General features: G+C 31.2%; 1 long non-coding RNA gene across 1 annotated transcript; it reads right to left on the reverse strand.

Annotated features, from left to right (window-relative positions):
* Positions 1-863: 863 nt before the first annotated feature.
* LOC126729033 (uncharacterized) lies at positions 864-4164 on the reverse strand. The gene is made up of 3 exons (XR_007656463.1): positions 4120-4164; positions 3109-3201; positions 864-1054 (listed from the first exon to the last, which is right to left on the reverse strand). It is a non-coding gene; the product is annotated as an uncharacterized LOC126729033 (long non-coding RNA).
* Positions 4165-5070: the final 906 nt, after the last annotated feature.

The following is a 5070-nucleotide window of genomic DNA, read 5'->3' on the forward strand; positions in this document are numbered from 1 at the left end:
ATGAAAGTTCGTCACTTTCTCACCATATCTTTTGTAACTATCTCTTCTTGTCTCGTTAATTTTTTTTTTCTTTTCCCCATAATCAAAACCTTTGTTATCCCTCTCTTGTAGTCGTGCTCTTTTCTACACTGATCCTTCTTTTGTAGTATTGCTCTTTGTTATCCTTCTCTTGTGTTCTCTTCAATTAGTTAAGCCATTTGATAATGGAAGTTCTGGAGATTTGTGAGTTGGAGTAAATTGGCCTAGGACCACCAAAGAAATGTTTCAAAGTTATGGACAGAAAAATAATTTCAAAGAGAGTGAGAGGGAGAGAAGTGTTGTTTTGTAATTTTTAAGTTTTAGTTTTTTTTTGTGGGATCCTGTGTAAATGTGTTTGTAATTGCTATCTAAGAGGCAGAACAATGCCTCTCTAGTTTAGTATATGTAGGAATATTTTGGGTGAAATTTATTAGGGAAGGTGTAAAATTTATAACTACCGTTGGAACAATGCAATTGAACACAAACCATGGCAAAAAATTGTAATGAAATGGTTTGTATAAGCACCAAATGAAAAGATATATTGTTCTAGGATTTTAATGGCAGGCGTGGCATAAATTTATGTAGCCACGAGGCACAATAAGAAATTATCAACAAAAAGTCAAATGTTTTGGCTATTAGTTATTACTAGCTTATTACCCGTGCAAATGCACGGTTTTTTTTTTTTTTTTTTTAATTTATAATTGTGCTGGTTGTTTGTTTATAGCATCATCAAAAGTACACTTCTTTTTTTACATAACATCATCAAAAGTAAATAATACTTCATCATAATAATATATATTAACATAATTTGAATAACGGGAAAAAAATAAACTTATAGCAAAAGAAAAACAAAAACCTTTCTTCATAACATCATAAAAATTTAGATTCATAGCTCAAAATAACATTTATAATCCTAAAATAAACCAAAAGTCAAATAGTTTAACCATTTGTTTATGGACTTCATGCTTTCTCTGTTAAAAGTCTTTATGGTTCTAATATTGTAAGCAACCAAGCCATTGAGGATCTTTTTGCATACCTGGACGTATCAGAAGATTCAGAAGAAAATGTTAATGTTAGTTTTTAGACCCCTTAAAACCACAAACAAATTAACCTAGGTAATTAGCCAAGTGATTACTTAGTCAAATTAACAGATCTAGGTTAACACAAATATATCATATCAATGTATAGCAACGGAAAATAAATAACACAACGATATGATAACCCAGGAAAACCAAACCGGTAAAAAACCTGGGGAGGATTTAACCTAGCTATCCTCAAGGTGAAAAGCAAATCCACTAGAAAGAATCAAAGTTCATACAATAAGACTTACAAGCCCCCACGCTCGACTTCTTATTGCTACCAACCAGTAGAACTTACTGACACAACCACGTGCAAGCTCCAAATCCACGAACTCCTTTTTTTGGCCTTTGCAAAACACAAACACCCCCGTTTGTGACTTTGAGATCTCACTCAAAGGTTTAGCAACACAAACTCTCCTGTTTGTGACTCCAAGACCACCCTTGAAGGTTTAGATCATCAACACCTTTGATGACAAGAGAAGGCAGCAACTTCTACAATACCAGATCTTGAGATTCTTCAAGGAATAGCATCGGTAGAAGACATAAGAGAGATTTTTAGGAACAAAACCCTAAATACAAAAGAGGCATACTCTTTTCTCTCCAAAAGCCTCATAAAAACGTGCTTAGGGTTTCCTTTATATACTGGGAGAAGTAGATTAGAAACCCTAATCCTAAATGGGCTTGAACTACTGTTTGGGCTTAATTAAAATTCTGCAGATACGACTTTCGATCGATCGAGTCTGTCTTTCGATCAATCGAACCAGACAGATTATGAAATCTTTTTTCTGCAGCTTGTATGTTCTTGAATCTTGACTTGAATCACATTGAGCATTGTCTAATAAAACCTATAGACTCTAAGATCTATATCTAGACAAGTTTGTGTTCACGATTTGCCAATTGTTCTAAACATTTAGAACCTAACAGTTAATGTTAAATCGATTCCAAATGAATATCACATACCAATGCGAAATTAGTTCTACCATCTAAAATCTAGATCACGTGAATGAGCGTTAGATAGCTCTTATCATTTCTTTTTCCTTTAAACATGTCTAATAAAAATTCCTAAATCAAAATTTTACTTAAAAACAAAATCCAATAAAAAAAACATAGGAAAGTATCTATTAGAATATAATCATATTTTTCTTATCTTTTAATAAGGTATTGCCGAATTTCCATGGAAGATCAGAGAGTAAAAAAAAGAAAATTTTGGTAAAAACCCAAGTAGAAGATACTAAAATTGATAAGGGTAATGTATATATATGTTCAGCTGTTTACCAATTGTAAGGCGTCTACCTACTACCATAAAAAAAAAAAAAATTGATTTCCTTATTTAAGTAGACAAATAAAACGTAGATTATATTATAAAAAAAAAGTACACTTTAATTGACACTAAAACATAAAATAAAAATGTTAATGCTTTAAATAAGGAATTTGTATAACAAATATGAAATGAAACTTTCATGAAACTTTTTTCTTAAAATATGGCTCTTAAAACAGCATGCAATAGTACAATTGCCTAAGCAGAAGACCTCAAATGTCTTCTTTCTCAACATTCATAAATGTAGACAGTGGGACAATTTGCAAATCACATCTTCCATCAATCACCTACTGCATAAGTTACTTGATTTTCTCTTTAAATGTTTTAGAGTATTTAAGCTCCAACACTCGAGAAGATAAATCATATAAGAATAAGAAATCAATTTACCTATTAGAGGCCTTTAGTGAACACCTATGCAGTGATAAGTATGTTAAATTGTTTTTTATTTATTTTAAATATGGACTGTTTCAAACCTTAGAATGGATTACAAAATAACTATATAATCCATTTAGGACATGTTCATTTAATATAATTTCATAATTAGATATTAATGTTGGGTAAATATTGAAAAATTCTAAGTTTAATGTAGGCTATTCATCTAACTATATGACACACTATATACCAACACCAAATTGCAAAGAGTGCTTGAAATTGTCAAATTACTGATGGAGTAAGTTATTAATGCGCACATACCTCAATCTTGGAATTAGTATCAGCAAGCCTTCATTTAATATCCCTTGCTTTTGAAAAGAAAACCTTCTCCACATTAATATTTGCCTTTGCACTCTGCAGAACATATTCTTTTGGTATGAGTAGAACATTATGAATAAAATTTCAATGTAAAATTGTAGATTACGTCTTGATAACATAAATCAAATTACATAATTGTATCATCCTAAAACGCATCAAAATTTGGCCAAAATGCATTATATTTATATGTTTATTGCATAAGGTAGTTGCTTTAATTTATAGGATAAACATGGTTCAAATTCTTCTCTCCATTGTTGTAAAAAAGTTTCCCAATTATATTTTTTGAGAACCTATATAAAGTTAGACTTTTACATTCAAAATTAAAAGCTTTAATTCTAACTTATCATCAAACATAATCATAGGCACTAAAAAGTATTGGTAATTGCAGATTAAAATACAAAAACATATGAATAGCTTTGACAATACAATTACCAAAAAATCTGATAGTATTGAAAACAAATTCAAAGAAAGAGAACAGTTTTAAATCCACTTTTTTTTTTTTTTTGGAAAACTTAAAGCCCATACTTATACCAAATGAAATACATAAATGCGCTAAAAATAAAATCCTATCTACCAATGAAGTAACATGAGATCTTGTAGCATACATCAACAATTAGAAGATTTAGCAGGTTGTAGCCAATAGTGGAATTTAGAGTTTCTTTCGCAAATTGAGGTGATTACTATTCAAAGAAAGAGAATAGTTTTTCACCCTCTTATTTTGGTAATAATTAAAACCCAAACTTTTATCAAATGAAAACCATAAATTCACAAAAAAGAAAATCCTATCCACCAATGAAAACAGAAAGAAAACAGGTACTGGCTTTGTAATAAGCATCATCAGTAACAATGATGATGAAGACACAAAAAAAAGAGAATATAAAAATTGCTTAGATTAACAACTTTATGTGTTATATCATACATTTACCAACAGTAAATTAGGACAAAGTACTGTACCTCCTCTATCAAAATTATCCGTTGACTACATATGAGTAACCTGCATGCAAAATTCCCCTAGCAACCGAAAAGAACAGGGGATTTTAGTCAATTTGAGATGTCTAATCTCCTTAATGAGAGAAAAGACATAGTGTTGTTTTAATTTTTCTAATGATCTTTATTTCTACACTTTTCCGTATAAAATACAGCCATGATATGGATTACATCCATTTGAAAATAATTCAAATAGAAAACTAATTAGATTTAAAATAGCCAGAATAATTGGCTAAAGAGATAATAACATCCTAATGAGTAATGACAACCAACATAATCACCTAGTCTATTCTACAAAATAGAATGAGTTTATTTGAAATCCAACTATTGCTAATTAAAGGTTCAATTCCCCAATTCACTCTATAATAGTAAAGGAGAAGAAGATTAAGAAATAAAATCCAAAGCAGTACAATTGAAAGGGAAAAAAGAAAGAAATCAGTTTTACCGGTAGTGGTTTCACTGGCTGACTAGTGGTGGCAGGCGAGTGAAGGCAGGCCTTTGTTCTTTGTCATCAAGCGTCACTGGGTTTCTTCCTGCAAAGGAAAAAGAGCATAAAAAAAAAGGGAAAAATTGAAGAGAAGAAACAGTATATAAGAAGGCAGATAGACTGGTTACATACTGAACCGGTGTGGGTTTTTAAAAGCTTTTTTTTTTTTTTTTTTTTGATACAAGATAGAATTCTACTCTAGCCTAATCTAAGTGTATATGTGTGTGAAACTCCCTCCTGGAGATTTGAACCCCGGCCCTTGCCCCCCACACCCCACAAGCACTTATACCTGTAGAGTGACCATTGCACCAAGGGTGTGCAATATTTGGTAAAAACTTACCTTTCAAAATATTTGGTACTCGTTCTAATGCAATGCCTCAATCACTATGATCTGTAAACTGCAGCCTATTTATCGCAATTGTAGGGGAAAA

This window comes from Quercus robur, chromosome 5 (genome assembly GCF_932294415.1).
Source record: "Quercus robur chromosome 5, dhQueRobu3.1, whole genome shotgun sequence".
NCBI lineage: Eukaryota > Viridiplantae > Streptophyta > Magnoliopsida > Fagales > Fagaceae > Quercus > Quercus robur.